The sequence below is a fragment of the Phocoena sinus genome, chromosome 1 (genome assembly GCF_008692025.1).
Source record: "Phocoena sinus isolate mPhoSin1 chromosome 1, mPhoSin1.pri, whole genome shotgun sequence".
Lineage (NCBI taxonomy): Eukaryota > Metazoa > Chordata > Mammalia > Artiodactyla > Phocoenidae > Phocoena > Phocoena sinus.
The window spans coordinates 68498472-68520718 of record NC_045763.1 but is presented as its reverse complement, the minus strand read 5'-3'; the positions used below and the strand labels follow the sequence as shown (position 1 = coordinate 68520718).

The 22247-nt window shown below is 39.5% G+C and overlaps 1 protein-coding gene across 3 annotated transcripts in view; it reads left to right on the top strand.

Annotated features, from left to right (window-relative positions):
* Positions 1-230: 230 nt before the first annotated feature.
* Positions 231-22247, top strand: part of USP33 (ubiquitin specific peptidase 33) — a 71023-nt gene continuing 49006 nt past the window's right edge. Inside the window, exon 1 of one of the 3 annotated variants that reach the window (XM_032643493.1) lies at positions 231-463. The gene's annotated coding sequence lies outside the window, so the exon portion shown is untranslated. The remainder of the gene's footprint in view (positions 464-22247) is intronic. The other 2 variants (XR_004351478.1, XM_032643501.1) reach the window with 2 other exon arrangements.

Below are 22247 nucleotides of genomic sequence, written 5' to 3'. Positions count from 1 at the left end.
GTAGTGTGAATGCAGAAGAGGGGAAGAACACGTGTAGAAACAAACGAAAAGTGCCCCAGATCTAAAACTGCTCTGCACGTACGGTCCCTGTGCCGCTAACTACTTTGGAAGTCCCAGCGGTGAGAGCAGCTTGGGTCTCCACACCTGGAGCCGGCCTCCGCGGCCGCGCCCCAGAGGCGGGACGAGCTTTCCTCGCAGCCCCGCCCCTGCCCGCCCTCCTCGCCCTCCTGCGACGCCCTAGAAGCCGGTGGCGGTCGCGAAAACACCGGAAGGAGCTGGAGCTGTTGCGGGAAGTGGCCGGGAGGCTGGTATCCCGCAGGCTGAGCTGCGGGTCCGTTTTCCGGCCATCCAGAAGTGACACCGACCCCTCCTAGGCCAGGGGAAGAAAAGAGGAGCTGGTGGGAGGTGCGGCCGCAGGCCACCGTCGGCCGCGCTGGCGGGGCCCGTGGGGAAGGCCGTGGAGGTGAGCGCGTAGCTGTTGGGAGGGGCGCGGGGTCGAAGTGCGCCTCGCCTGCAGCTAGGGATCGGTCTGTGTTTTCGCTCCCGCGCGCCGGGGCTGTGGCTGCTGCAGCGGCCTCATTTTCTTGGTTCGGGGTGGTGGTGGGTGCGCGGGTGGGTAGAAGGCCTAGGCCCCTCCGGTGCTCTGCGCTGCAGGGATGATTGGTGGCCTCCCCAGTAGGGGCGGTGGAGGATGCGAGTCTGTCGTAGATTTGAGGAAGGGTCCCCAGGGGGCGCTCCCCTGGGAAGCGGGAGGAAGGAGGAGTGAGAAGAGTCCCGAAGCGGGCCTCCTCTCTTTTCCTCGGTCTCAGCATGACGGCTTATCAGCCCAGCACGGTGGGCGCAGGCGACTGAAAGCCCCTCAGTGCGCTGGCTCCTGGGTTCTGGTTTCGCTTTGCAGCGTAGTTGGGGTGATCGGACCCATTCGTGCAGCCCCAGGGGTCCCGTTATTAATTATTGTCAGCAGGAAAACCTAGGCGTCATCGTCACCGAAATTTTTCTAAGACGAATATTTAATCCTTACTGTTTCACCGGTTACTCCTTGCGGTCTGTCCATCCGCAGCTTTTGTTTGAGTCAGTTTCCATGGTGTGTGGTTTCCCAGACCGTTACTCTTACATATTTTACCTACTACAAAATGCTCTTCATTTGAATATTTACAGGGTGCAAATCGAGCTGTTGGATGACTATGGGTGTTTTGCACTCAAGTATTTTTAGGGTTTACGCCTCATATAATCAGTATAAGGCCGGGAAAATTGGGCCAGAGGGGAAAACGCTGGCAGGAGCATAGGCTCTAAACTTACGATAAGGATCTCTAGACTTATTGCTTAATAGATGTATAGAATAGTAGAATTTTTTAGTTTAATCAGATTATTTTTCTTTTAAGGAAAACTTGTTTCAAAAAATAATGGGGCTGTTCTAGTTCCACTTCTGGTTGAGACAATTGTATCATTTGGAAAGGTCTGACCAAAGCAGATAATAAGCTATTTGATTTGAACCTAATATGAATATTGTTAGTGAATTCATGCTATTAATATAAACATGGGGAAAAGTAGGAATCTTATTGAAAGACAGTGCTAATTTTAAGGAAAAGTAATAGTAATAAGTTATACTACACCAGGGGCTTTATGTTATTTAATTTACTTTGGCAGGATTAAAAAAAAAAGGACAGTACAAAAGTATTGCAGGAATAAACTATTTGACCTCTTGCCATATGCAAGAGGGATAGTCTACTTAAGATTGCTTCTTATTTTTGATCTGGTTTATAGCCAGCTTTCACTTTTTTGTCTTGAGCTCTTTATAACTTACACCTTTATAACCTATTTGTAAAAAATAACTGTGCATTTAATGACGTTAGATTGTAGTAAATAGATTATTTTAATCGTTTGAAATTCAGAGTTAAGGAGATAATTTTAACATTTATTTATTGTTAGAATTTTCAGTGACCTTTCACATATACAATCTTATTTGATCCTCATGCCAGTCCTCTGAGTTAGAAATGCCAAGAAGTAAAGTCTTTTCCCATGACAGAAGCATTTCGAGATTGTGTAAGGATCAGAATTTCCCTAAAGCCTGAAATAATCTTGAAGTAACCTTTGATATAAATTGGAATTCAGCTAAGTATTGGAACACTGTGAAGTATAACATGGGACAGACTCTGGACTCTTTGCAAGGAAATGAAGTACATAAATGGTGAAAGATTTTTGGTGAGAAACATGAAATGTAGTCATTTCCCAAAAATAAAGGAATAAGTAACAGCTTTCTTTAGTGTTGTTTTTAAACTTTTTTTTTAAGTCTGCATGTGACTTCAGGAGCATTTTGATAAATAGGTTAGTCCCAGAGAGTCTGAGATAAGCCCAGTTTGTTTGTCTATAAAAAGGAGCATGAATTTTGTACTAATACTTAAGAATGCATATATAAAAATAAATGTTCTTTTCAAAAGTTACTCTAGAAGGCTATGTAGGTCAATATCTATGAGTCTATCAGGGAAAGAAAGCCCTTTGGAAAATGAAAAGAATGGAACATGGTTTCTACCCTTAAAGAATTTAAAGTCAGGCTTGTAGTCAAGTAGGGTAGGTTTTTACAGAACTGTGGTAAAATGTCTTATGACTATTACAATCAGGAATTTAGGTGAGGGAGGCATTATTTGTGATTGAATCTTGATAGAGATGATATTTGAGATGAGTGAGCTTTGCAAGGTTTTCAACAGGCGAATATTGGAGGACATTTCTAAAAACAATAGATTATTGCGTTCCTGGAAAGGTACAACTTATATTTGAGAAAGGATCAGTACAACAATTTGGCTGATAATAAGTTATGATTTATCTAAGTTAGAAATAGGAGATGAGAAAGACAAATTACGAAGGGCTTCATTGAAAATGTTTGGTTAGAAGAGGTATGTGATCCATATGAATTCAGAATGAGCTGTAATTGGGAGATGATTGAGACCAAGAGAACACTTGGGCAGCTTTAGGTTAAGCAAGATCTTGATAGTGTCACTTTTTTTTTTTTTTTTTTGCAGTACGCGGGCCTCTCACTGTCGTGGCCTCTCCCGTTGCGGAGCACAGGCTCCGGACGCGCAGGCTCAGCGGCCATGGCTCACGGGCCCAGCCGCTCTGCGGCATGTAGGATCCTCCTGGACCAGGGCATGAACTCATGTCCCCTGCATCGGCAGGCGGACTCACAGCCACTGCGCCACCAGGGAAGCCCCGATAGTGTCACTTTTGTGGCCCTTGTAGTTTCTCCAAAGTGCTATCTTGTAAGCAGACCTTGAGATAACATGGGTGCAGGTGAGATGCCAGGGAGCACAAGTGAGGGAGTGGGTAAAGAGTCAGGAAAGGGAAAAAAAGCCAGTGATGGGCAACTGGGGGTTAATCCTGTGGAGATTTTTGTAGAGCTGCCTTAGAATTGTCCTACTAACTGAAGGGTAGATGGGGAGTTTTTCCACCTACTCCAGTCCTCACTGACGGAGATTGTTCTTGAAATGTTTCGAGCACTTCCCATTGTCTTAGCTAGGGTTGGGCAGGCTCCTGTTGGTGGAGGTGGGAAGCTGTCAGGATACTATCTGTACCAGCTGCAAGGTGAGCTGAAGGGATGGGGGCCGGATGTCAACTGTGTCTGTTAATAGGCATTCTTATTAAATAATCAAGATGTGAAATAAAAGCCTCAATTTAGGTGGAGATCTAGAAGAAATGTGAGTTAAGAACTGATGGATAAAAGAAGCAAGCAGTAGAATTTGTTAACTGGTAGAATATAGAAAATGAGGAGGGATGCTAAAATGGCACTGAGGTTTGAGAGTTATCTAACTTGGGATTGAGGAGGGTTGACAGAAGGTCACTGACATTCAAATTAGTTATTTCAGGAGAATAAAGGAATTACAGTGTGTTGAAGAGTGTTGATAAAGTAGAGTGTAGGTGACCAGTCATTCAAAAGGGAAAGTAGGGTGGAGATTTGAACAGTGCTGCCACCCCTACTAGATACACAGTGTCTGACCCATACTTGATTGGGCCTTTGTTAAATTAGCCTCTAAATGCCTGGGGCTAGCGCGTCCTGAAATATGGCAGTATGGTGAAAATATGAGAATGAATGTGACATAGAATAAGAAGATTTCTTACATTTTTTAACTATTTATAAAATCCTGAAGGAGGAATTGCTAATATTTTTAGTAGAGGCATTATTTAGATGAATAAATTCTGATTCTTTTTTATAATCAACAATATTCTGGTAAAGAAAAAAATTGACAAAATTTCTTAGAGTGGTTCTCATTTGAATATGGTGGTTGCAATTGTTTTTCCATGATTCTACATGTTCTACTTAAGTAGTTTTAATGACTGTCCCATAATGTTGATATTCTGTTAATTTAATTACCCCTCCATCTTGCTCAGAAGTGACTTAGGGTGAAAATTACCATCAGCTGGTTTGTGCTTCTATTAGAACTCTGTTATATTCATTGATTCTTGTTCTCCATTTCTCTTCCTCTTGCTTCCTCCCTCTTCTCTCTTCCCTCTCTGCCTAGTGTTTGTCACAATTATTTCAACTAGATAAGGCTACAGTTGACTATACTTTGCTGTTATTGGACAGATTTTTTTTCTTTGTAGGAAATGCTGATTAATGTTTACAAATCTTGATTAAGAATTTTATTTAAAGCGAGGTTGCTGGGTTGGAGCTATGCTTTTGGGTGGTCTATTGTGGCAGTGTTAAGAATAGGTTCTAGTACAGCTAGATTGCAGGTAGAGCAATCAATTAGGAGATTATATAGTTCTCTTAATAGACTCAGTAAGCCTCTCATTAATTAGACTGTTAAGGGTCAAAGGGACAGATGTTTTTAAGAAAAGGGAAATTAGAAGATTAGTACTAAATTTCTTTTTCTTTGTTATGGTTTGAACGAAAATTAAGAACGATTAGGGGAAGAGTTATAGGACTGTGAGATCTGTGTGAAGATTTTAAGGAGTTTGTGTTTGCTAGAATATTTGTTTAAAGGACAAGAAACACAGTTCTTAAAAGTGCTCATCAGGGGACTTCCCTGGTGGCACATTGTTTAAGAATCTGCTTGCCAATGCAGGGGACACGGGTTTAAGCCCTGGTCGGGGAAGCTCACATGCCGCGGAGCAACTAAGCCTGTGCACCACAACTACTGAGCCCGTGTGCCACAACTACTGAAGCCTGCGCGCCTAGAGCCCATGATCCGCAACAAAAGAAGCCACCGCAATGAGAAGGCCGTGCACCACAACGAAGAGTATCTCCCGCTCGCCGAAAGTAGAGAAAGCCCGCGCACAGCAACAAAGACCCAACACAGCCATAAATAAATAAATAAATTTAAAAATAAAGCAGTGCTCATCAGGGGACTTCCCTGGTGGTGCAGTGGATAAGACTCCACGTCTTATCCACTGGGGGCCTGGGTTCGATCCCTGGTAAGGGAACTAGATCCCACATGTGTGCTGCAACTAAGAGTTTGCATGCCACAACTAAGGAGCCCATGAGCCACAACTTAAGACCCAGCACAACCAAACAAATAAATATATATTTTTTAAAAGTGCTCATCAGCATATTTTATAGATTAAAAGTCTCCACGGACTCTTATTATGAATTGATTTAGAATAAAATAAACTTTTCGGCCTATTGTACTCTTTGCTGATATTAATACTTCTATTGTCAATGTTTTTGGCTTGCTTTTGTTGTATAGTAATTTTCTTCTATGGTAAATATGGAAAAATAAGCTGTAAGGTTATTATAATGTTGTATTTTTACAATTAAAATAATTTTGAAACCTAGTATTTAAAATAGTACAGTTGGGCTTCCCTGGTGGCGCAGTGGTTAAGAATCCATCTGCCAGGGCAGGGGACACGGGTTTGAGCTCTGGTCCAGGAAGATCCCACATGCTGCAGAGCAACTAAGCCTGTGCGCCACAGCTACTGAGCCTGCGCTCTAGAGCCTGCGAACTGCAACTACTGAGTCCACATGCCACAACTACTGAAGCCTGCCCACCTAGAGCCCATGTTCCGCAACAAGAGAAGGCACTGCAATGAGAAGCACATGCACTGCAACGAAGAGCAGCCCCCACTTGCCTCAACTAGAAGAAAGCCGCACACAGCAACAAAGACCCAACACAGCTAAAAATAATAAATAAAATTAAAAATAAAATAAAATAGTACAGTTGGGGGCTTCCAGGGTGGTGTAGTGGTTAAGAATCCTCCTACCAATGCAGGGGACATGGGTTTGATCCTTGGTCCGGGAAGATCCCACGTGCCCCGGAACAACCAAGCCCGTGCACCACAACTACTGAGCCTTGCGCTCTAGCGCCTGCGAGCCACAACTACTGAAGCCCACACGCCTAGAGCCCGTGCTCCACAACAAGAGAAGCCACCACAATGAGAAGCCTGCGCACTGCAACAAAGAGTAGCCCCCGCTTGCTGCAACTAGAGAAATCCCAGGCAGAACAACAAAGACCCAATGCAGCCAAAAATAAATAATTATTTTTAAAAAAACAGTTTAAAAAAGTAAAAGATAAAATAGTACAGTTGGACTAGTCAGATTAGTTGTAGTAATGGAAGAGTCGTATAGGTTGAAACTACTGACAGACAAATCAGTTTTTCTGCAGTCAAAGAATCTTAGAATTGACTTTAGGGCAAAATGCTGTCCTTTGAAACACCTGACAGTTGGTCTTCCAGCCTCTGTGTGTAACAATGATGGGGAACATCCTACTTCCCAAGGTTCCACCTTCCATTTTTATATAACTAATTGTTGAAAATCTTCACCATTGACTGGAGTTGCTATTTCTAAATTTCTCAAGTTACGTAAAAAAGAAAAGATCTCTCTTACTTTGGTCATAATGTCCAAATAATTGGAATGCATGTATCAAGTCCTCCAACTCTTTTTTTTTTTTTTTGGCTGCTTGGAGTGACTTACGGGATTGTAGTCCCCCAGCCAGGGCCTGGGCAGTGAAAGTGCCGAGTCCTAACCACTGGACCGCCAGGGAACTCCCCTCAAGTCCTCCAACATTTGCCTTCTGCTGTCTAAACATAACATCCATACTTTCAATTTTTGCTCATAATAGTTAACATTTATTGAGTGCTTACTCTCACTCTGTTCAAAGTAATTTATATATGTTAACAAATGTGTTATATAACACCCCCCCAACTCCACAAGGTAGATTTTTGTAATTATCTCAATTTTATAGATGAGGGAACTGAGGCACAGAGAAGTGACTTAACCCTGGTCACAAACGTGGAGCTTGGATTTGAACCCAGGTAGCCTTGCTCCGGAAACTTTACTTTTAGCCATAGTGTTGTCTTTATGAGGATACAGTTTTCAAATTATTTAAGACTGTCTATGGAAGGCATTTGTATTCTGTAGCTTTTAACGTTCTTCATAAATAAAACGTTCACTAAATAATCTACCTAGTTTATGAGTACAATAAGACTGGCTTCTCTTTTTATTGTGAAACCTATTCTGTTGATAAATTGAGTGAGAACTGCACTGTTGTTTCCTTCATCTTTTAGCATCTAGAATCTAAATACCTGAAACCATTTTTTTGGCCTTACTTTAGACAGTAGACTCTTTTTTAAAAAATTAATTAATTAATTTATTTATTTTTGGGTGTGTTGGGTCTTCGTTTCTGTGCGAGGGCTTTCTCTAGTTGCGGCGAGCAGGGGCCACTCTTCATCGCGATACGTGGGCCTCTCACTATCGCGGCCTCTCTTGTTGCGGAGCACAGGCTCCAGACGTGCAGGCTCAGTAGTTGTGGCTCACGGGCCCAGTCGCTCCGCGGCATGTGGGAACCTCCCAGACCAGGGCTCGAATCCGTGTCCCCTGCATTGGCAGGCAGATTCTCAACCCCTGTGCCACCAGGGAAGCCCCTGACAGTAGACTCTTTGAATGCCAATATAGAATACTATATCCATCCTTGTTAATCTTAGCTCATTTTTCTAAATAAAATGTCATTTCTTTAATTATTTTTATAATTTTGTAATTAGATTTAACTAGCCTGTCTTCTGTGTCTTTATCCAGAGTTTTGTTAAGAATTTTGAACAGTTCTGCCATCTGCTAATATAGAGTTTCTTCTGGATTCATATTAATCTTCTGTGTAACTAATAAATTAGCAACCAGTTCTCATGACAAATTTTTTTGTCACAGTCGCTTGATTCTGATTCTTTATAAATAGCTTTACTTTTTGGAATAGACTAGATAATGGAATACAGGCAGTTTTTCAATATTAAAAGGTTCTCCTTAGGTTACCAACTGTCTTGATGTGTAACAAATATTAATAACACTGGTCCCTATGCTTTTCCTGTATTAAAACGTGAATGTCTGCTATTCTTTTATTAGGATGACTGGGTCAGAATTTGGGGCCTGAAGATTAGGGGATTGTACTGCTAAAAAGTAATATCTTCCCCACCCCCTTAAAAGTAATATCTTCAGAAGCAGTTTTGAATCTACAGATGGGCACTTGAGCCCCTGCCAAAGCTGTACATCATACAGCATGATGCTGTCATTTCAACCTGGAAGATTTTTCAGTTGTTATTACCATCATTATTGCTGAGGAGATTTCAAATTGTCCAGATAGGGTAGATAGAGGGAAAAGTTGTCTGATAAAAGATTGCAAAGGTCAGGACAAATTGAGGTCAAATTATGGAAAGCCTTAATTTCCATGCACAGTTGGAATATCTTTTGCTCTCTAGTAATTTCCAACCTGTGATCCCCAAGCTTCCAGAGGAGTCTTAGAGTTTTGTAGATTAATAGTTTTGTAGATTTGTATATTTTGGAGATTAAACCCTTGTTGGTTTCTTCACTTGCATATATTTTCTTCCATTCTGAGGGTTGGCTTTTCGTTTTGTTTATGGTTTCCTTTGCTGTGCAAAAGCTTTTAAGTTTAATTAGATCCCATTTGTTTATTTTTGTTTTAATTTTCATTACTCTAGGAAGTGGATCATAAAAGATCTTGTTGCAGTTTATGTCAGTGTTCTGCCTGTGTTTTCCTATAAGAGTTTTATAGTGTCTGGCCTTACATTTAGGTCTTTGATCCATTTTAAGTTTATTTTTGTGTATGATGTTTGGGAGTGTTCTAATTTCATTCTTTTACATGTAGCTGTCCAGTTTTCCCAGCATCGCTTATTGAAGAGACTGTCTTTTCTCCATTGTATATTCTTGCCTCCTTTTTCATAGATTAGGTGACAATAGGTGCGTGGGTTTATCTCTGGGCTTTTTACCCTGTTCCATTGATCTGTATTTCTGGTTTTGTGCCAGTACCATAATCTCTCGATTACTGTAGCTTTGTAGTATAGTCTGAAGTCAGGGAGCCCGATTCCTCCAGTTCCGTTTTTCTTTCTCAAGATTGGTTTGGCCATTTGGGGTCTTTTGTGTTTCCATACAAATTGTAAAATGTTTTGTTCTAATTCTATGAAAAAATGCCATTGGTAATTTGATGGGGATTGCATTGAATCTGTAGATTGCTTTGGGTAGTATAGTCATTTTCACAGTATTGATTGTTCTGATCCAAGAACATGGTATATCTCTCCATCTGTTTGTTCATCTTTGATTTTTTTATCAGTATCTTATAGTTTTCTTTTTTAAAAAATAGTTTTTTTTTTAAAAAATAGTTTTTTTTAAAAAATAGTTTTTTTTAAAAAAAAATTTATTTATTTTTATGTATTTGGCTGCGTCAGGTCTTAGTTCCAGTGTGCAGAATCTTTGTTGCGGCATGTGGGATCTGTCGTTTCAGTGAGCAGGCTTCTCTCTAGTTGTGGTGTGCGGGCTCTTGAGCGTGGGGGCTCAGTAGTTGCGGCACGTGGGCTCTCTAGTTGTGGTGCACAGGCTCCAGAGCATGCAGGCTTAGTTGCCCCGTGACATGTGTGATCTTACTTCCGTGACCAGAGATCGAACCCGTGTCCCCTGCATTGGAAGGTGGATTCTTAACCACTGGACCACCAGGGAAGTCCCAGTATCTTATAGCTTTCTGAGTACAGGTCTTTGGCCTCCTTAGGTAGGTTTATTCATAGGTGTTTTATTCTTTTTGTTGTGATGGTAAATAGGACTATTTCCTTAATTTCTCTTTCTGATCTTTTGTTTTTAGTGTATAGGAATGCAAGAGATTTCTGTGTATTAATTTTGTATCCAGCAACTTTACCAAATTCATTGATTAGCTCTAGTAGTTTTCTAGTAGCATCTTTAGGATTTTCTGTGTATAGGAATGCAAGAGATTTCTGTGTATTAATTTTGTATCCAGCAACTTTACCAAATTCATTGATTAGCTCTAGTAGTTTTCTAGTAGCATCTTTAGGATTTTCTGTGTATAGGAATGCAAGAGATTTCTGTGTATTAATTTTGTATCCAGCAACTTTACCAAATTCATTGATTAGCTCTAGTAGTTTTCTAGTAGCATCTTTAGGATTTTCTGTGTATAGTATCATGTTATCTGCAAATTAATTCTCATTAAGCTGTTTAAATACCAGAACATTAATAGCAGAATGGAGAGAACTCATCTTTCTCTAGTCCCCCTTTCTTCTTTGCTGTGAGGCAACATTCTGAGTACATAACCTTCAAAACTGTATTTTTATCCTTCTACAGTGGATATGTACATACAGATACAATGTGCTATTATGCATGTTTTGTTTTGGGGCTTTATTTTTTTTGAACATTGTTTTCTTATTTGTTTTGTTTTTTTTTTATTTTAACTGAAGTGTAGTTAATTTACAATGTTGTATTAGTTTCCAGTGTACAGCAAAGTGATTCTGTTGTACATATATATATTTTTCACATTTTTTTCCATTATAGTTTATTACAGGATAATTAAATATAGTTTCCTGTGCTATACAGTAGGACCTTGTTTACCTGTTTTATATATAGTAGTTTGTATCTGATAATCCCAAACTCCTAATGTATTCTTCCCTCAGGTTTTAAATTTTTACTTCAGTGGTATCACAGAGAATGTATTATTTTGCATCTTCCTTTTTTTCCATTCAACATTATGTCCTTTAGATCTATTCATGTTGATAAATTATCCATCCAGTTCATGAAGTTAAACTGATGTGTAGTGTTCAGTCATGAATATATATACATATATATATACGTATATATATGTATATGTATATATATATCCAACCTTGTATTGATGCACTTAAAACGTTTTGCAGTCAAAAGTGAGATAACATACTGTCTAGAAAGCAGTGAGAAGAACATTTCCATCCCATTGGCAAACATTGGTATTAAGAAGAAAATGTATAGTTTAAATACTTTTATTATTATTATTATTATTATTTTTTTAAATAGATCTTTATTGGAGTACAATTGCTTCACAGTACTGTGTTAGTTTCTGTTGCACAACAAAGAGAATCAGCCGTATGCATACACATGTGCCCATGTCCCCTCCCTTTTGAGCCTCCCTCCCATCCTATCCCAACCCCTCTAGGTTATCTCAAAGCACAGAGCTGATCTCCCTGTGCTATGCTGCTGCTTCCCACCAGCCAACTATTTTACATTCAGTAGTGTACATATGTCAGTGCTACTCTCACTTCGCCCCAGCTTCGCCCTCCCACCCCATGTCAAGTCCATTCTCTATGTCTACCTCTTTATTCCTGCCTACCTGGTTTGAATCCTGATTAGAATGATCCAACTCTAAAACAATGCTTTGAAGACATTCAGAAAAGTTTGAATGTGAATTTTTTTTTTTTTTTTTTTTTGGATGGGGTTGTTTGTTTTTTTGTTATTGAGCTGCATGAGCTGCTTGTAAATTTTGGAGATTAATCCTTTGTCAGTTGCTTCATTTGCAAATGTTTTCTCCCATTCTGAGGGTTGTCTTTTTTTTTTTTTTTTTAAACATCTTTATTGGGGTATAATTGCTTTACAATGGTGTGTTAGTTTCTGCTTTATAACAAAGTGAATCAGCTATACATATACATATGTTCCCATATGTCTTCCCTCTTGCGTCTCCCTCCCTCCCGCTCTCCCCATCCCACCCTTCCAGGCTGTCACAAAGCACCCAGCTAATATCCCTGTGCCTTGCGGCTGCTTCCCCCCAGCTATCTACCTTACTACGTTTGTTAGTGTGTATATGTCCATGACTCTCTCTCGCCCTATCAAAACTCACCCCTCCCCCTCCCCATACCCTCAAGTCCGTTCTCCAGTAGGTCTGCGTCTTTATTCCTATCTTACCCCTAGGTTCTTCATGACATTTTTTTCCCTTAAATTCCATATATATGTGTTAGCATACGGTATTTGTCTTTTTCTTTCTGACTTACTTCACTCTGTATGACAGACTCTAGGTCTATCCATCTCATTACAAATAGCTCAATTTCATTTCTTTTTAAGGCTGAGTAATATTCCATTGTGTATATGTGCCACATCTTCTTTATCCATTCATCCGATGATGGGCGCTTAGGTTGTTTCCATGTCCTGGCTATTGTAAATAGAGCTGCAATGAACATTTTGGTACATGACTCTTTTTGAATTTTGGTTTTCTCAGGGTATATGCCAAGTAGTGGGATTGCTGGGTCATATGGTAATTCTATCTGTAGTTTTTTAAGGAACCTCCATACTGTTCTCCACAGTGGCTGAACCAATTCACATTCCCACCAGCAGTGCAAGAGTGTCCCCTTTTCTCCACACCCTCTCCAGCATTTATTGTTTCTAGATTTTTTGATGATGGCCATTCTGACTGGTGTGAGATGATATCTCATTGTAGTTTTGATTTGCATTTCTCTAATGATTAATGATGTTGAGCATTCTTTCATGTGTTTGTTGGCATTCTGTATATCTTCTTTGGAGAAATGTCTATTTAGGTCTTCTGCCCATTTTTGGATGGGGTTGTTTGTTTTTTTGTTATTGAGCTGCATGAGCTGCTTGTAAATTTTGGAGATTAATCCTTTGTCAGTTCCTTCATTTGCAAATGTTTTCTCCCATTCTGAGGGTTGTCTTTTGGTCTTGGTTATGGTTTCCTTTGCTGTGCAAAAGCTTTGAAGTTTCATTAGGTCCCATTTGTTTATTTTTGTTTTTATTTCCATTACTCTAGGAGGTGGGTCAGAAAGGATCTTGCTGTGATTTATGTCATAGAGTGTTCTTCCTATGTTTTCTTCTAAGAGTTTGATAGTTTCTGGCCTTACATTTAGGTCTTTAATCCATTTTGAGCTTATTTTTGTGTATGGCTGTTAGGGAGTGATCTAATCTCATACTTTTACATGTACCTGTCCAGTTTTCCCAGCACCATTTATTGAAGAGGCTGTCCTTTCTCCACTGTACATTCCTGCCTCCTTTATCAAAGATAAGGTGTCCATATGTGCGTGGGTTTATCTCTGGGCTTTCTATCCTGTTCCACTGATCTATCTTTCTGTTTTTGTGCCAGTACCATACTGTCTTGATTACTGTTGCTTTGTAATATAGTCTGAAGTCAGGGAGCCTTATTCCTCCAGCTCCTTTTTTCGTTCTCAAGATTGCTTTGGCTATTCGGGGTCTTTTGTGTTTCCATACAAATTGCGAAATTTTTTGTTCTAGTTCTGTGAAAAATGCCAGTGGTAGTTTGATAGGGATTGCATTGAATCTGTAGATTGCTTTGGGTAGTAGAGTCATTTTCACAATGTTGATTCTTCCCATCCAAGAACATGGTATATCTCTCCATCTATTTGTATCATCGTTAATTTCTTTCATCAGTGTCTTATAATTTTCTGCATACAGGTCTTTCGTATCCTTAGGTAGGTTTATTCCTAGATATTTTATTCTTTTTGTTGCAATGGTAAATGGGAGTGTTTTCTTGATTTCACTTTCAGATTTTTCATCATTAGTATATAGGAATGCCAGAGATTTCTGTGCATTAATTTTGTATCCTGCTACTTTACCAAATTCATTGATTAGCTCTAGTAGTTTTCTGGTAGCATCTTTAGGATTCTCTATGTATAGTATCATGTCATCTGCAAACAGTGACAGCTTTACTTCTTCTTTTCCGATTTGGATTCCTTTTATTTCCTTTTCTTCTCTGATTGCTGTGGCTAAAACTTCCAAAACTATGTTGAATAAGAGTGGTGAGAGTGGGCAACCTTGTCTTGTTCCTGATCTTAGTGGAAATGCTTTCAGTTTTTCACCATTGAGGATGATGTTTGCTGTGGGCTTGTCATATATGGCTTTTATTATGTTTAGGAAAGTTCCCTCTATGCCTACTTTCTGGAGGGTTTTTATCATAAATGGGTGTTGAATTTTGTCGAAAGCTTTTTCTGCATCTATTGAGATGATCATATGGTTTTTCTCCTTCAATTTGTTAATATGGTTTATCACATTGATAGATTTGCGTATATTGAAGAATCCTTGCATTCCTGGAATAAACCCCACTTGATCATGGTGTATGATCCTTTTAATGTGCTGTTGGATTCTGTTTGCTAGTATTTTGTTGAGGATTTTTGCATCTATGTTCATCAGTGATATTGGCCTGTAGTTTTCTTTCTTTGTGACATCCTTGTCTGGTTTTGGTATCAAGGTGATGGTGGCTTCGTAGAAGGAATTTGGGAGTGTTCCTCCCTCTGCTATATTTTGGAAGAGTTTGAGAAGGATAGGTGTTAGCTCTTCTCTAAACGTTTGATAGAATTCACCTGTGAAGCCATCTGGTCCTGGGCTTTTGTTTGTTGGAAGGTTTTTTTTTTTTTTTTTTTTTTTTTTTCCGGTACGCGGGCCTCTCAGTGCTGTGGCCTCTCCCGCTGCGGAGCGCAGGCTCCGGACGCGCAGGCTCAGCGGTCATGGCTCACGGACCCAGCCGCTCCGCGGCATGTGGGATCTTCCCAGACCGGGGCACGAACTCGTGTCCCCTGCATCGGCAGGCGGACTCCCAACCACTGCGCCACCAGGGAAGCCCTGTTGGAAGGTTTTTAATCACAGTTTCAATTTCAGTGCTTGTGATTGGTCTGTTCATATTTTCTATTTCTTCCTGATTCAGTCTTGGCAGGTTGTGCATTTCTAAGAATTTGTCCATTTCTTCCAGATTGTCCATTTTATTGGCATAGAGTTGCTTGTAATAATCTCTCATGATTTTTTTTATTTCTGCAGTGTCAGTTGTTACTTCTCCTTTTTCATTTCTAATTCTATTGATTTGAGTCTTCTCCCTTTTTTTCTTGATGAGTCCGGCTAGTGGTTTATCTATTTTGTTTATCTTCTCAAAGAACCAGCTTTTAGTTTTATTGATCTTTGCTATTGTTTCCTTCATTTCTTTTTCATTTATTTCTGATCTGATTTTTATGATTTCTTTCCTTCTGCTAGCTTTGGGGTTTTTTTGTTCTTCTTTCTCTAATTGCTTGAGGTGCAAGGTTAGGTTGTTTATTCGAGATGTTTCCTGCTTCTTAAGGTGGGCTTGTATTGCTATAAACTTCCCCCTTAGAACTGCTTTTGCTGCATCCCATAGGTTTTGGGTCGTTGTGTCTCCATTGTCATTTGTTTCTAGGTATTTTTTAATTTCCTCTTTGATTTCTTCAGTGATCACTTCATTATTAAGTAGTGTATTGTTTAGCCTCCATGTGTTTGTATTTTTTACAGATCTTTTCCTGTAATTGATATCTAGTCTCATGGCGTTGTCGTCGGAAAAGATACTTGATACAATTTCAGTTTTCTTAAATTTACCAAGGCTTGATTTGTGACCCAAGATATGATCTATCCTGGAGAATGTTCCATGAGCACTTGAGAAAAATGTGTATTCTGTTGTTTTTGGATGGAGTGTCCTATAAATATCAATTAAGTCCATCTTGTTTAATGTATCATTTAAAGCTTGTGTTTCCCTATTTATTTTCATTTTGGATGATCTGTCCATGGGTGAAAGTGGGGTGTTAAAGTCCCCTACTATGAATGTGTTACTGTTGATCTCCCCTTTTATGGTTGTTAGTATTTGCCTTATGTATTGAGGTGCTCCTATGTTGGGTGCATAAATATTTACAATTGTTATATCTTCTTCTTGGATCGATCCCTTGATCATTATGTAGTGTCCTTCTTTGTCCCTTTTAATAGTCCTCATTTTAAAGTCTATTTTGTCTGATATGAGAATTGCTACTCCAGCTTTCTTTTGGTTTCCATTTGCATGGAATATCTTTTTCCATCCCCTTACTTTCAGTCTGTATGTGTCTCTAGTTCTGAAGTGGGTCTCTTGTAGACAGCATATATAAGGGTCTTGTTTTTGTATCCATTCAGCCAATCTGTGTCTTTTGGTGGGAGCATTTAGTCCATTTACATTTAAGGTAATTATCGATATGTATGTTCCTATTTCCATTTTATATATTGTTTTGGGTTCGCTACTATAGGTCATTTCCTTCTCTTGTGTTTCGTGTCTAGAGAAGTTCCTTTAGCATTTGTTGTAAAGCTGGTTTGGTGGTGCTGAACTCTCTCAGCTTTTGCTTGTCTGTAAAGGTTTTAATTTCTCCATCAAATGTGAATGAGATCCTTGCTGGGTAGAGTAGTCTTGGTTGCAGGCTATTCTCCTTCATCACTTTCAGTATGTCCTGCCACTCCCTTCTGGCTTGTAGGGTTTCTGCTGAGAGATCAGCTGTTAACCTTATGGGGATTCCCTTGTGTGTTATTTGTTGTTTTTCCCTTGCTGCTTTTAATATGCTTTCTTTGTATTTAATTTTTGACAGTTTGATTAATATGTGTCTTGGCGTGTTTCTCCTTGTATTTATCCTGTATGGGACCCTCTGTGCTTCCTGGACTTGATTAACTATTTCCTTTCCCATATTAGGGAAGTTTTCAACTATAATCTCTTCAAATATTTTCTCAGTCCCTTTCTTTCTTTCTTCTTCTTCTGGAACCCCTATAATTCGAATGTTGGTGCGTTTCATGTTGTCCCAGAGGTCTCTGAGACTGTCCTCAGTTCTTTTCATTCTTTTTTCTTTATTCTGCTCTGCAGTAGTTATTTCCACTACTTTATCTTCCAGGTCACTTATCCGTTCTTCTGCCTCAGTTATTCTGCTATTGATCCTATCTAGAGTGATTTTAATTTCATTTATTGCATTGTTCATCGTTGCTTGTTTCATCTTTAGTTCTTGTAGGTCCTTGTTAACTGTTTCTTGCATTTTGTCCATTCTACTTCCAAGATTTCGGATCATCCTTACTATCATTATTCTGAATTCTTTTTCAGGTAGATTGCCTATTTCCTCTTCATTTGTTAGGTCTGGTGGGTTTTTATCTTGCTCCTTCATCTGCTGTGTGTTTTTCTGTCTTCTCATTTTGCTTATCTTACTGTGTTTGGGGTCTCCTTTTTGCAGGCTGCACGGTTCGTAGTTCCCGTTGTTTTTGATGTCTGTCTCCAGTGGCTAAGGTTGTTTCAGTGGGTTGTGTAGGCTTCCTGGTGGAGGGGACTAGTGCCTGTGTTGTGCTGGATGAGGCTGGATCTTGTCTCTCTAGTGGGCAGGTTCACGTCTGGTGGTGTGTTTTGGGGTGTCTGTGGCCTTATTATGATTTTAGGCAGCCTCTCTGCTAATGGGTGGGGTTGTGTTCCTGTTTTGCTAGTTGTTTGGCATAGGTTGTCCAGCACTGTGGCTTGCTGGTCGTTGAGTGAAGCTGGGTGCTGGTGTTAAGATGGAGGTCTCTGGGATATTTCCACCGTTTAATATTATGTGGAGCTGGGAGGTCTCTTGTTGACCAGTGTCCTGAAGTTGGCTCTCCTACCTCAGAGGCAGAGCCCTGACTCCTGGCTGGAGCACCAAGAGCCTTTCATCCACACAGCTCTCTGAAGCAAGGTCCTGACACAGCACCCCACCCAGAGAAGCAGCTACTTTTATTATTAAGTAAATAAAACTAAGAGAATTCAGTTCCCATATTTAGGGATTAAGAAAATAAAACAGAAAACAAATAGGACATGGGGATTAAAGATAAAACTGTAATTAATGGAATTGGAAACAACAAAACAAAAATAGTGGGAAGGATAAATCCCAAAGCTGGTTCTTTGCAAGGACTGATGAATTAGATAAACCTCATATAGAAGAGAAGAAAATGGAGTAAAAATATGCAATATTAGGAATGAGGAAGGAGACATCATAGATACCCAGGTATAGGAGAGGTTAACGGAATTTTATGCAAACCTTCTTGAGAATACTACATGTTATGCCATGATGCCAAAGTTGAAAGTCAAGATTAATGGATAATTTTTTTTTTTTTTTTTTTTGCATTACGCGGGCCTCTCACTGTTGTGGCCTCTCCCGTTGCAGAGTACAGGCTCCGGACGTGCAGGCTCAGCGGCCATGGCTCATGGGCCCTGCCGCTCTGCGGCACGTGGGATCTTCCCGGACCGGGGCACGAACTCATGTCCCCTGCATCGGCAGGCGGACTCTCAACCACTGCGCCACCAGGGAAGCCCTAATGGATAATTTTATACCAAAATATAAATTAATAAAATTGACCCAAGAAGCAGAAAAGTTGAATTGACCAGTTCTTGCTCAAGGATTGAAAAGGTCATTGAAGATCTGTCCTTGAAAGAGGCAGCATAACAGATGGTTTCACAGCTGACTTTTATTTAGTTTATAAACAACATATAGTTTTTTTAAAAAACTGTATTGTATGTTATTAAAGATGCAAAGCTACTCAGTGCATTCTGTGAAGTACACATATTGGGTTGGCCAAAAAGTTCGTACGGATTTCTCCATAAGATGTTACAAACTTTTTGGCCAGCCCGATACTTTTATCCCTGATTAAAAATGTTATCAAAAAAGGTCAATCTCACTTACATATAGAAATGCAAAATTTCTAAATACAATATTAGCCAATAGAATCTAGATATGAAATAACGGACTAATAGTACATTTTGACCCAGTAGGGTGTATTACATCAGTGCAAGGATCCTTAGTATCAAGTCTGTTAATATAATAGATAATATCAACAAATGAAACAAGGAGTCTAGGAAGCCATCAGTAGCTGCTGAAAAGACATTTTTAAATAAAAAAACTTATATCTTTATTGGAGTATAATTGCTTTACAATGTTGTGTTAGTTTCTGCTGTATAACAAAGTGAATCAGCTATATGCATATGTATATCCCCATATCTCCTCCCTCTTGAGTCTCCCTCCCACCCTCCTTATCCCACCCCTGTAGGTGGTCACAAAGCACCTAGCTGATCTCCCTGTGCTATGCAGCTGCTTCTCACTAGGTATCTGTTTTACATTTGGTAGTGTATATATGTCAGTGTTACTCTTTCACTTCATCCCACCTTCCCTTTCCCCATGTCCGCAAGTCCATTCTCCACATCTGTGTCTTTATTCCTGTCCTGCCCATAGGTTCATGAGAACCTTTTTTTTTTTTTTAAGATTCCATATATATGTGTTAGCATGTGGTATGTGTTTTTCTCTTTCTGGCTTACTTCAGTCTGTATGACAGACTCTAGGTCCATCCACTTCACTACAAGTAACTCAATTTTGTTTCTTTTTATGGCTGAGCAATATTCCATTGTATATATGTGCCACATCTTCTTTATCCATTCATTTGTCTATGGACACTTAGGTTGCTTCCATGTCCTGGCTATTGTAAATAGTGCTACAGTGAACATTGTGTTACATGACTCTTTTTGAATTATGGTTTTTTCAGTGTATATGTTTGGGATTGTTGGGTTATGTAGTAGTTCTATTTTTAGTTTTCTAAGGAACCTCCATACTGTTCTTCATAGAGGCTGTGTCAATTTACATTCCCACCAACAGTGTAAGAGGGTTCCTTTTTCTCCACACCCTCTCCAGCATTTGTTTTTTGTAAACCTTGTGATAATGGCCATTCTGACCAGTGTGAGGTGATACCTCATTGTAGTTGTGATTTGCCTTTCTCTAATGATTAGTGATATTGAGCACCTTTTTTTTTTTTTTTTTCTGTACGCGGGCCTCTCACTGCCATGGCCTCTCCTGTTGCAGAGCACAGGCTCCGGACGCGCAGGCTCAGCGGCCATGGCTCACAGGCCCAGGCGCTCCGTGGCATGTGGGATCTTCCCGGATGGGGGCATGAACCCGTGTCCTCCGCATCAGCAGGCAGACTCTCAACAACTGTGCCACCAGGGAAGCCCGAGCATCTTTTCATGTGTTTGTTGGCAATCTGTATACTTGTTTTGGAGAAATGTCTTTTTAGGTCTTCTGCCCATTTTTGAATTGGGTTTTTTGATACTAAGCTGAATGAGCTGCTTGTATATTTTGGAGATTAATCCTTTGTCAGTTGCTTCGTTTGCAAATATTTTGTCCCATTCTGAGGGTTGTCTTTTTGTCTTGTTTATGGTTTCCTTTGCTGTGCAAAACCTGTTAAGTTTCATTAGGTGCCATTTGTTTATTTTTGTTTTTATTTCCATTTCTCTAGGAGGTGGGTCAAAAAGGATCTTGCTGTGACTTATGTCATAGAGTGTTCTGCCTGTGTTTTCCTCTAAGAATTGTATAGTGTCTGGTCTTACATTTAGGTCTTTAATCCATTTTGTGTTTATTTTTGTGTATGGTGTTAGGAAGTGTTCTAGTTTCATTCTTTTACATGTAGCTGTCCAATTTGCCCAGCACCACTTATTGAAGGGACTGTCTTTTCTCCATTTTATACTCTTGCCTCCTTTATCAAAGATAAGGTGACCATATGTGCGTGGGTTTATCTCTGGGCTTCCTATTCTGTTCCATTGATCTATGTTTCTGTATTTTGTGGCAGTACCATACTGTCTTGATTACTGTAGCTTTGTAGTATAGTCTGAAGTCAGGGAGCCTGATTCCTCCAGCTCTGTTATTCTTTCTCAAGATTGCTTTGGCTATTCGGGGTCTTTTGTGTTTCCATACAAATTGTGAAATTTTTTGTTCTAGTTCTGTGAAAAATGCCATTCGTAGTTTGATAGGGATTGCACTGAATCTGTAGATTGCTTTGGGTAGTCCAGTCACTTTTACAATGTTGATTCTTCCAATCCAAGAATGTGGTATATCTCTCCATTTGTTTGTATCATCTTTAATTTCTTTCATCAGCATCATAGTTTTCTGTGTACAGGTCTTTTGTCTCTTTAGGTAGGTTTATTCCTAGGTGTTTTAGTCTTTTTGTTGCAGTGGTAAATGGGAGTGTTTCCTTAATTTCTCTTTCAGATTTTTCATCATTAGTGTATAGGCATGCAAGAGATTTCTGTTCATTAATCTTGTATCCTGGTACTTTACCATATTCATTGATTAGCTCTAGTAGTTTTCTGGTAGCATCTTTAGGATTTTCTATGTATAGTATCATGTCATCTGCAAACAGTGAAAGCTTTACTTCTTCTTTTCTCATTTGGATTCCTTTTATTTCCTTTCCTTCTCTGATTGCTATGGGTAAAACTTCCAAAATATGTTGAATAATAGTGGTGAGAGTGGGCAACTTTGTCTTGTTCCTGATCTTAGAGGAAATGGTTTCAGTTTTTCACCATTGAGAACGATGTTGGCTCTGGGTTTGTCATATATGGCCTTTATTATGTTGCGGTAAGTTCCCTCTGTGCCTACTTTCTGGAGTGTTTTTATCATAAATGGGTGTTGAATTTTGTGGAAAGCTTTTTCCGCATTTATTGAGATGATCATATGGTTTTTATTTTTCAGTTTGGTAGTATGGTGTATCACGTTGTTTGATTTGCGTATATTGAAGAGTCCTTGCATTCCTGGGATAAACCCCACTTGATCATGGTGTATGATCCTTTTAATGTGTTATTGGATTCTGCTTGCTAGTATTTTGTTGAGGATTTTTGCATTTATGTTCATCAGAGATATTGGCTTGCAGTTTTCTTTTTTTGTGACATCTTTGTCTGGTTTAGGTATCAGGGTGATGGTGGCCTCATAGAATGAGTTTGGGAGTGTTCCTCCCTCTGCTATATTTTGGAAGAGTTTGAGAAGGATAGGTGTTAGCTCTTTTCTAAATGTTTGGTAGAATTCGCCTGTGAAGCCATCTGGCTCTGGGCTTTTGTTCGTTGGAAGATTTTCAGTCACAGTTTCAGTTTCAGTGCTTGTGATTCGTCTGTTTATATTTTCTGTCCCTTCTTGGTTCAATCTCAGAAGGTTGTGCTTTTCTAAGAATTTGTCCATTTCTTCCAGGTTGTCCATTTTATTGGCATATAGTTGCTTGTAGCAATCTCTCATGATCCTTTGTATTTCCGCAGTGTCAATTGTTACTTCTCATTTTTCATTTCTAATTCTGTTGATTTGAGTCTTCTCCCTTCTTTTCTTGATGAGTCTGGCTAATGGCTTATCAATTTTGTTTATCTTCTCAAAGAACCAGCTTTTAGTTTTATTGATCTTTGTTATTGTTTCCTTCATTTCTTTTTCATTTATTTCTGATCTGATCTTTATGATTT